This window comes from Amphiura filiformis, chromosome 8 (assembly GCF_039555335.1).
Source record: "Amphiura filiformis chromosome 8, Afil_fr2py, whole genome shotgun sequence".
Classification (NCBI taxonomy): domain Eukaryota; kingdom Metazoa; phylum Echinodermata; class Ophiuroidea; order Amphilepidida; family Amphiuridae; genus Amphiura; species Amphiura filiformis.
This window is the reverse complement of record NC_092635.1, coordinates 14,691,129-14,703,212: the sequence shown is the minus strand read 5'-3', so window position 1 is coordinate 14,703,212 and position 12,084 is coordinate 14,691,129.

The following is a 12,084-nucleotide window of genomic DNA, read 5'->3' as shown; positions in this document are numbered from 1 at the left end:
TCGTTACCCAAGAGTATCAGTTAAGAAAGATAGTGAGCGTTATCATATGAACATGTTACGCTTATATTTGCCACACAGAAATGAACAAATCAAGCCAAATGCCTTTACCAAATATGAAGATTATCATATGAAGGGTAATGTGAATATCAATGGCAAAAGAGCACGAGTCAAAGATATAGTTAAAGAAAATATGAAAGAGTTTGAACCAGCAACTGATCAATTAGATGAAGCATGGGATGCGATTCAACATGTTGCAGACCTTCAAGATGCATGGGCAGCAATTAATCCACAAGGTGAACAACAACGTCTGGATGACAAATTAGACCGCAATTTAGTTCAAGATTCAGATGATGAATTTGCGAAATTGAAATTCCTGAACTGCAGTCACGACAAAATATACATCAGGGAGATCAACCTAGATGTGCGATTGAAACATGCGATCCTGAAATAACCGAAGAACAAGCACAACGCATGATGCGCCAACTGAACGAAAAAGCAACGTCAGGTATTTAATCATGTTACAAAATGGTGTGACGATAAAGCAAGAGATCAGAGTGTCGACCCATTTCAAATGTTTGTTACTGGAGGTGCAGGAACCGGAAAGTCGCATGTTATCAAATGCATTCAGTACTATGCAAAAAAAGTATTTGCACGCATGACAGAATCCGCCGAAGATATGACAGTCTTGTCACTTGCTCACCTTGGAACAGCTGCATTCAATATTTGTGGTCAAACAATCTGCTCCGGATTAAAAATTAATCCTAAATCTCAAAAGGAATACAAACCACTTGGTGAAGAATCACTAAACACTTTACGAGTCAAATATCGGCATTTGCAATTAGTAATTATAGACGAAATTTCAATGGTTAGTACAACTCAGCTGACATATATATTCGGACGGTTGCAGCAGATTAAAGGAACATATACTGACTTTGGCAATGTGTCAATCCTAGCAGTGGGAGATTTCTATCAATTGCCACCAATTAGCCCACCTACACCATTATGCTTTCCACACGACGTAAATTTTGAAAGATATATGGAACCCACTCTTTCAAATAGTTGAGCTCAAAGAAATCATGCGCCAAAAAGATGATGCTATCTTTGCTCAAATGCTTAATCGGCTACGTGAACGGAAAAAGAAGCAACCACTGCAAAAGACAGACAAAGAATTGCTTGAATCACGAAGAGTTGAGGAAAATAATCTAACAGCGCCTCCTGATGCATTGCATTTGTTTTACCTTAACAAAGATGTTGATAGCCACAATGAAAGAAAACTGGCGTCACTGAACACTGAAATGTTCACCATTAAAGCTAATAACGAAGACCAAAGAGGTGGACGAATTATCCAAGTGCATGAAACGCCACATAGAACAACACGTGCAGATGATACTTCTTTAGCATCTTACCTGAAATTAGCAGTAGATGCTCGAGTTATGCTCATAGCAAATGTAGATGTTTCAGATGGACTATGTAACGGAGTTCCTGGCATAGTGAAAGGAATCGAGTTCTGCAATTCTCAAAATATGCCAATTGTTGTATATGTCAAATTTGACAGTGATCGAGTTGGAGCAAAAACACGAACTACCCAGTTTATTCCACCACACTATGCAGGATGTGTACCAATAAAGCCACGTAAAGAATCATTCCAGGTTCGAGGTAGAACATTCACTACGACAAGAGAACAGATGCCATTGAAACTTGCATGGGCTGTTACTGTTCATAAAGTGCAGGGCCAAACTACAGATCAGGCAGTGATTTCTATGAAAGGTCTAAGAAAATCGATGGCTTACGTGGCACTCAGTCGAGTCACTCATCTTGAAGGAATGTATTTGATGGATTATGATGAATCACGCATCTTTTGTAATGAAGATATCGAAGCAAACGTCGCCAAAATGCCTACATGTGATCTTTCCAAAGCAAACCCTTTGACAGAAATCGACCACAACACAAATTTTGTAATCGCTCATCACAACATACAGAGTTTACATCGACACATAGATGATCTCAAAAAGAACCCAGAAATAAGAAAGGCCCATGTGATCTGTTTGTCTGAAACATGGCTTACCGACGACAGTAACCTCGACTCTGTTTCAATTGAAGGATACACATTAGAAGTAGTTAACTCTGGAAATGGTAGAGGTGTCGCTATGTATATTCAGCACGGCATCCGTTATACAGTAGTACCACTTTTCAGTAATGAATGTGATATACTTGCCATAAGAACAAGCGGAAAAACAAACTTACTTGTTGTGACAATATACAAGCCTATGGCAACAAGTACAAGCACGTTTAGCACAGAAATGAATAATATCACAGCCCAAATCGAAGTACTAGATACAGATTACAAAGTACTCGTTGGAGATTTCAATCGCAACTTGTTCAAAGAAACCATTTTGCCCGCTTTCAGACAATACCATCAGGTTATCTCCAATTCTACCACCGCTAAAGGAACTCTGCTAGACCACATTTATGTAAAGCCCAAGCCCACGCAATACCAAGCATCTGTAATGACAACATATTACAGCTACCATCAGCCAACATTTATTGCCATAACGTATTAGCAACTCTTTTCAGTTAAAAACCATTTAGATTTACAAACAAAGACAATTCCCTTGTACTGAAACAAAACAATAAAGGTAAAATGTTTGATTATATGCATAAACAAGTTTAAGAGCAGGATAACTGTTAACTTATGTCAAAATTAATATGAACTATGCACTTGGTAATGTCTACAACGTGAATCTAAATTTTATATATATTTTTTTTTTTAAAGAATTGAACACACTGAAACATCTTTATGTTAATCCAAGTATTTTGTTATATAATAATTGTGACATAGCAAATGTTAATTAATATCTGTATAACATTGTTTAATTGTACAATGATCTGTGAATGTTTTATGAATCGGATTAATCGCATTTGTCAAAAATAACATACATGAATCATGCCAATCAATTACTGAATTTCATCACACTATAACTTATATAATATAACGAACATCGTCATTCCAGTGAACTACTTTTCAACATGTTCATATTCAAAGTGTAAAAAAAAATCATTTTCATAATTCGTTAATGGTTCAAAGAATTGGTACACATAAATGCCTCTATCTTAGTATTACTTTTAGAAAATGCAACGTACAATAAAAATTATAGGCCTGCCTATTTACCTCCATAATTATGTTGCAATTCTATTTATGCTTTCACATTGTTCGGCCTATTACACATGGCATCATTATATCAAACAATATAGTAGTCGCTTTTTATTCACTTTTTTGTAAATTATATATGTACCTTCACTTTGTGCAATATCAATAAAATATTCTGTTTGTTTTAATAATGTATTAATGTCACTCTGTATACTTAAAATGATTTGTCATGAATAATAATAAATTGCAATTATTGTATATACTATATGCTAACCAATAATTATAATTGAGTCTTAGATAAGACTCGTATGCCCAGGGTAGGGCAATTTTTGCGTAAGTTAGAAATGGGGCAATTTTGTTTTATCTGCAGACAAAGTACACTGTTCTGAACCCCTTTCTATCTACAACAAAAATCGCACTAGTCAGAAACGAGTCTTAGTCTCCTACTTTGTCTTCTCTTGATTTGACAAAGTACAGTTTTGCGGGTCCTGGGCACTGAGGACGAATCCGCAAATCTCTTGCTACTTCAAATTGTTTAGGAATATCATCATTTGTATACTGAACCACGTGGCTTAAGCTGAGTTGTGTTCAACCAAACACGAATATTTATGCCCGTGACCCCACTTATCTCCTTTCCCTGCCCACAAACACAATTTGGTGACCATCATGTGAAAGTAAACTTTCATTTGGTATAAATCATAGCTCATAGCACCTAAAATGTTTTCTAAATCGCCCAATTGGGCCCCAAGTTTTTTTGTTTTTGTTTTTTTGTTTGTTTTGAAGCAGCGCCCCCGGGCGAGGCGATGCTTCCCTATTTAATTTCACCGAATTGACTTACCTACGATTTGGTCATATGCCCCAACTTTTGTCATGTTTGTTGATAGACCGTTCACAATACATGCGAATGATGCGATAATCGAGCTCTAAATACGATCCGGCACCTTGACCATATTAACAAAATTGAAGGTTAGGGGCATGTACACTCCCGGGGGCACTCAACACAAATGACCATACGGGTATGCTCCCCGGAAAGACCCCCCTTTTGGGTTTCGCAGCTCGAAAGACCCCCCCTATATTTGACCAAAATAAAGCTCAGAAAGACCCTTGATTTTGATAATTTCAGCTCTAAAAGACCCCAAAATTGCTCATTCCTCATATTTCTTGTTTTTTCAGGCGATTTTCAACCAAAAAGCCAAGAAAGACCCTTGATTTTGACTTTTCGCAGCTCCAAAAGACCCCATTTTACTTGTTCACAGCCGGTTCGCAGCTCCGAAGACCACCTTTTAACGCCGTCAGCTCCCAAAGACCCACCACCTCAAAATTCGGGGAGCATACCCACCAAAAATTTTGATGTGCCCCCGGTACACTCTGTATTTGGTATGAATTTGTTTTGTATGGCAGTACATGACTGAGAAACAGATTAAACATAGGTGGTCTTTTTAACATTCTGTGCAAAGGTTCGCCGGTTTGTAGTATATAGGCCTATGAACTGCCTGAAGTGAAGGCCAACTAGTGTAAGGATTGACCATCAGATTTTGAAGGGGTTATACCATATTATTCCATCAATTGAACAAGTTTGCACTATTAAAAACGAAACAACACGCCATTTTACAAACTGACTCACGCCATTTTACAAACTGACTACTGTCCTTAGTGAAACTTGACAGCCCATTGCCAAATTTAGGATGTCGTTTATCTGTAATATATAGGAGCAAACTCTTGACTTGCCAGATTACAATTTTATGTTTCCCTAAAAATATAATGGTATATGTCTTTTATAAATTGGGTACGTCTTCCGAATTACGTAATGGCCATACTGACCGTCTCCCAAACCAGATTTCATGTAACAATACAGACTTATTTTTGCGTAACTATAATATTGTTATAATGTATATATGTAACTTATATTTTTCCACCAAATAAAATCATACGAAGTACAATTTCTGTGTTAAAGTGCTTTACTAAAAAGTGTTCTTACAGTATATAACTGATTTACTTCCACTCTAAGCCATGTTTATATAACACAATTATAGGTTAATGAACACGTATTACTTATTCGGATTCGGGGCTCGTGCATTAGACGCATCAACATCAGCGCGCATGCATTATTTTGTCTAATTAATCTCTCAATAAGTATTACAAGTTTATTAATCTATTTCATACACGAGAACAAAAAAAACATGTGATATTTACTTTTTTTATATAACAAATTATCACTAAAAATGTTGGAAAACCGAACCAAATATAAATGCATCAACCCGCTCAAAAAATGAATCAGTCCTACGCGACGTGAATGTGCACGTAAACACTACACGTAACGTGGATTGCACAATATACATAATCAATGCATGTTTCGTACTTTTCTAATAGCTTTTCTGATTGGCTGCTTTGGAGTGTATGAACCCCATTTAATACCCAACATTTTGTATAAAACACACCGTAAATGCAAGTATTTGGGGTTTCTCTAACACTTTTTAAACACTGCAAGGTGTTTAATTTTTCATTTACACATAAGGTATAGGACACAAAACACCAAAGTAAACACACTGATAAACACAAAGAGTAAACATATGAAAGTATTTAGATTATAAACATTCAACATGTTTACTTTCAAATTGTTTAGAAAGTAAACACACCAAATATTTACAAAGTAAACATAATTATGTGCATTTACTTTCTCATACGTTTACTCCTTGACTGTGACACGATTTGGTCCATGGGGCGGCCAACAGAGACATATTTGAAAATTAAGTTACTGTAATTATTACATTATACATACATACAATAGGCTATCATTTACTGAAAACACCAAAGGTCTAGCATACTTCGTTCTAAAGTTAAGAAATTTTTTTTTGTTTTTTTTCTTATGTATTTTATTGTCTTTCCTCCATATTTTTACCTTTATTTCAGTTTTGAATATGCCGTCTTTGGCCCTCATGGACCAGATCATGAATATGTGTTTACCTTGTATTTACTTTGCTGTTTAGGTGTCCTATACCTTTATTGGGTAAATGAAAAATTAAACACGTTCCAGTCTTTATAAAGTATTACAGAAACCCTAAACACTTTATACAGTGTACGTAATTAAACCAATCCTAACAAACTTAACATTCATGTCAACACGTTATTGCTTTGGGTGTCCCAAAAAAAGAGGCCCTTATTGCGCCTGCGCCCTCTTTTTCTCCTATTTCTGAAAAGTTGATCAAATATATTTTGGTATGTAAAGAAACCTTAAGTCGTTAGCTTTAATAAACCAAAACAATTATATCAATCGGCTCAAGACTTTTGAAGATATGCTCTTTTAAAGATATGTACCCGTTTTTCAGTCTATCCACAGAAAAGGTTTGGCTACTTCAAAGATTGAAAATGAGTACACATACCATGCATGAATATCAAACATTCCTCAATGATAACTTTATAAAATAACTTTATTTATGGAATGGCCTTACGGAGCCCCTGAAGTGACATGGTAAAAATATTTTTTTGGGATGTTAAAAAATATTTTTAGGAAATTTTTCAGAAATTATCTCCAGATAATAAAATTATCCCCAGATAATATCTCGAGAGATAATATAAATAATTTCTCGAGATAATAAAATTATCCTGAGATAATATCTCCACATAATAAAATTATCTCGAGATAATACAATTATCCCGAGATAATATCTCTAGATAATAAAATTATCTCGAGATAATAAAATTATCTCGAGATAATAAAATTATCCCGAGATAATATCTCGAGATAATAAAATTATCTCGAGATAATAAATTATCTCGAGATAATAAAATTATCCGAGATAAGATAATATCTCGAGATAATAAAATTATCTCTCGAGAGATAATAAAATTATCTCGAGATAATAAAATTATCCCGAGATCTTTTTCTACCACCAGCTGTATACATAACAAGATCTGTGATTCAGCTGAGTGCAAGGACAACAGTGCCGTAGCCAGGACAAAGGAGGGCAAGGGAAAAACGATTTTTAAGGGGAGCAAACTTTGACAAAAATGAGCAGGCCTACAAAAAAAGGCTGGGGTAGGCTTGCTTCTAACCTATTTTCTTGTAAAATTGTTCACTTTATTGTTGGGAGTGGCCTTCGAATATTTTTCTCTTGTTTCTTTCGAAGTACGGTACTAGGCCAGCATGCTTATAGCTATAAGCTCAATTAGCCTGGCTTGAGCACTTTATTTGAACCTGGCTGGTCCCATCAGCACCTAAGTGTGTCTCCACACGGCCGCGACCGACAAACAAACAAACAAACCCAACCCCGACCATGGAAGACCCCGGCCATGGAAGACGACTGCATCAAGTTGTCTTTACGGTACTCCAGCCCAACCGGCAGCCCGCGGGGGCAACTAACGGACCGTTCACCGATGCGATGCGCGATGCCTCGTTCGAATACTCTCGCGTCAAACTGGTGGCACTGTGCTCTGAAAAACCCTGCTGTCCATTTTGCTTCGGAGGCTTTACTTTACTTTATACTTAAGTTGTTCAGTGTTGCATTTCAAGTTATGGTTGAAATAAAACCCCATGCTAAAGCTAATTTTTAATTTTCAGTTCTTAAAATCAAAAATTGCAACCACAATAGAGCAGCTTTTTGAGGAACTTTTGCATGAAATTTGGAGAGAAATTGTCCCGGGAAATTGTGTCACATTTCTGGGCGTGATTCGTGTGAGGAAAACTGTCGATTTTATCTTTATTTGAGCAGATCAAGTCAAATTATTTAGCTTTTATATAATTTTTTTTCACTTTTCATGCAGGAGAGGGAAGGTGGGGCATAACGGACCCCGGGCAAAACGGAACCACATGGAAGTTTCATGCCATATGACAATTTTAGCAATTTGACCTCAGATGACCCCTGGGTGACCTTGAATGACCCCGAAATGACCTTCCAATTTTTTGTTGACTATACCCAACAAGTTTCATGCCCATACAACAGTTTTTAGTAATTTGACCTCAGATGACCCCTCGGTGACCTCGGATGACCCCGAAATAACCTTCCGAAAATTTGATGTCAAATGTTGACTGTACCCACCAAGTTTCATGCCCATACAACAGTTTTTAGTAATTTGACCTCAGATGACAGCTGGGTGACCTCGGATGACACCAAAATGACCTTCCGAAAATTTGACTCTCAATGTTGACTGTTATCCACCAAATTCCATGCCCATACATCACTTTTAAGTAATTTGACCTCAGATTACCCATGGGTGACCTTGGATGACCCCAAAATGACTTTCCAAAATTTGGCTCTAAATGTTGCCTATACCCAAGTTTTGTGCTCATACGACAGTTTTTAGTAATTTGACCCCAGATGACCCCTTGGTGACCTCGTATGACCCGAAATGACCTTCCTAAAATTTTACTCTAAATGTTGACTGTAGCCTACCCACCAAGTTTCGTGCTCAAACGACTTTATTTTAGTAATTTAACCTCAGATGACCCTGGGTAACCTCCTCGAATGACCCCGAAATGACCTCCTGAAAATTTGACTCTAAATGTTGACTGTACCCACCAAGTTTCATGCCCATACAACAGTTTTTTAGTAATTTGACCTCAGATGACCTTGGGTGACCTTGACCCACTAAGCAATACAAACATGTTCTGTCTACGGTCAAGATGCACCCACCCACCAAGTTTGAAAAACGTGCGACCCCTAGTCTCCGAGAAAATAGGTTTTTGCATGTTATGCATAAATTATGCAAATTAGGTACTTAATTAGCATATTTTGCGCAGAAAATCGAATCAGGTCGAGATCCTCTGGTCATGCTACACCCTATCAAGTTTCATCATCATAGCACTTAAGGTTCTTACAGATCCCAGATACAGCTCCAAAAGGTGGATTTTTTCAGATTTTCTACCATATTTTTGAAAGTGTTCCGCATAAATTATGCAAATTAACAACCAAATGCGCATACTTTTTGCCGAAAAACTAATCAGCTAATCAGCAGATGTGTGTCATTCCTGCCACTAGGTTTTGTCACCATGCGCCAGACGCATCTTTACGCTGATTTTCGCATAAATTATGCAAATTAGCTATGTTAATTTGCATATTTTTCACCGAAAACATACGGTCACGGAGCAAACTTAGATATCCTTCCTCTCACCAAGTAGCGTTCCCGTAGGTCTTACGGTTCCCCAGATACGCAGCTCCGGATAGACACAGACCTCCACCCCCCCCACACACACACCCCCACACCCACGCACTCCGACACACAGAAATAGTCATTACTAAGTCCTAAAGTTCAGGCGAGACTAAAAAGAGGGTCATTAGGTGTAAGATCATGGGCCAAAATAGGCCTAAGCCTATGCAAAAAAAAAGCCGAAACAAAACAAGGCCTACTCATTAGCAAAAGACTGAAAACTACTAACAATTCCCGTAACAATTCTAATTTTACATTTTGATTTTCAAAGCAAAAGAAAATCATCTGCCCAATGGTCTGCCCAACAACCAAAACATTAATTTTATATGGCCTAAACAAACACGAATAGCTCTCAGCCATATTTCTTTAAATGTTATGCTATAAATACAATTATAGAGCGATTACTAGTTATTAAATTCATCAATTAACGTAACCGCCATCATCTTGTTACTTATATCTTCCATTACACACCTTTTAATTCGGAAAAATACTGTCAATGTTTCAAAAAGCAATTTTTGGACAACAAAGAAACACAAATCTTTGCACATTCTTGGCGTTATTGATGTCTTTCATGATCCAATCAGAATGCCTCGTTAAATAGCCAATCAGAATTTCGACAAAATATCCAATCACAATTCCCCGTCACGGGGGGACTGCTACTCATGTATTTAATGTACACGCGGATGTATCGTTTCAGAGAGTTACTTTTTGGCAAGAAAACCCTAAACATACAGGTTCAGATTGGAAAAAATGGCCAAAAACTGTCAAATCACCCATTTATTAGGTAAAAAATTCCTAAACATCGGACGCGATTAAAAAAAAAGTACTTAAAACTGCCAAATCACCTGTGTTTTTAGTACCTAAACATGGGTAGCGATTTCAAAGATCCAGCAGCACACCCCTGTCCAAACGTAATTTGACTGCCTCCCCCCTCGGTTCCCCGCACCTGATTGCCTGAGAAATCATATTCTCAGTCGGTAATCGTTGTATTCCGTGATTGCTGTGACTTCTACGTTATTAGATATTTTTTAAGGATTGTCAAATTTGCATGATTGGTACGGTACCGGTAAGTTATGTTCTTCTATTTTTTATAAATTTCGTATTCAGTATGAATTGACAAGCACCACTCACGTTTTTAGTACCATCATGACCATGTTTTACTCAATAATTTGTTATGTGTTGTAAATCTAATCCCTCCGGCCCCACTCAAAGTATGGGAACGACCCGGGGCAATGAAAGTTAACGTAATACCTACAAAAGTTTTTAACGGGTCAACATCTAATTTTGTTAATTTTGGTGTACAAATCCATCATGCAAAACTTATTCAATTTAGATCAACTTTACGAAAATTGGAGCAACTTTCATTTCTGACCCCTGTACAAGTTCAATTTTTCAAAAATTGACATTCGTCCTTTTTTGGCACATATATGCCAATGAGTCTAATCGAAACATATTTCATTTTTAACCATAAACAGCTAACGTTACAAAGAGAAAATAGCCTGCCCTTGTAAAACGGCACAAGTGCAATTCCCCATTCTCGAACTGGTTGCTATGCGCGCACTTGTGCAAAGGGGACGAATTGGGACAATGTTCCCAGATGTCCAACCGAGTGAATGTGGTAATGTCTGTGGTCATTATCAGGGTCATATATATACTCAAAATGCTTGCTCAGCGTATTTTGGATTCAGCAGCTTCAAATTAGAAAAGATAGCAAGGTTTATTGACTTTTACTCATGCTTCAACAATTTTATACAAGCACAAAATTAAGATTTTCCTCTAGACTATTTAAGCAATATTGATGATTGCATAACTTTTCACATTTTTTTTTCTTTCACAGTTACCTGCCTAAAGTTCAAGATACAGAACGCCACACCGTACAGTAACGGTAAGTATTGTCAAAAATGAACATTTTCACATTCAACATAAAATTAAATTAAAGCCTTACTGTACAATCTTTTCAGATTTTTATTTTTTTCTTCTAAAATGATAAAATGCAATCAATAATCATTATGGAAGTTTCCAATAGATTTGGACGCGAAAATCATTAGAAACAACATCATAAATTTCAGCTCTTAGCTCTATATATAACTTGAAAAAGTCAAGAGCAAAAAAAAAACCCAAAACAAATAATAATAGGCGGGACCAACATAAAAACACAAAATTTTATGTAGGGCCTATGTCACCCTCATGAGGAATTAGTCTATGTTAGCGCATTTTTTTACCAACGCCTTCCGTCTACCGACGAGCTTACATGAACCGACCGCCTGGGGGCACATGGCTACGCCACTGGGCATATGCCATAGCCAAGATTTATTTTAGGGGAGACGATTTTGTAATATTTGTCATTATCTTGCATGCCGAACAACATGCAAGTCACCAAAGTATTGTTATCAAATGTAGCAAAACCCAATCACAACGTGGTTGAACTTTTAGTCAAAGTCTTCCAAACTGTCACAAAATGTAGCCCATTTTAACATTAACTTCATAAGATTTTTTAATTTTTTGTCTTCCCGTGTTTTATTCAACTTTTCACAACAAAACAAAAGGACAAAACATGGAACAAAAAACATACAACAGACAACTCACACTCTTCCACTCACCCCCATGAGAAGTCGAACAATCAATAATCTAGGGTATGTCATGTTTAATGAAATTATAGAGAAAAACAATAAATATTAGCATATTTCAGAGGTACTAAGTATCAAGGTCAATAGTCCATTTTTTGAAATGAAGACTAAGTTTATTTTTATTTTCAGCAATTTTATATTCAACATTTCGTTTTAATTTCACCA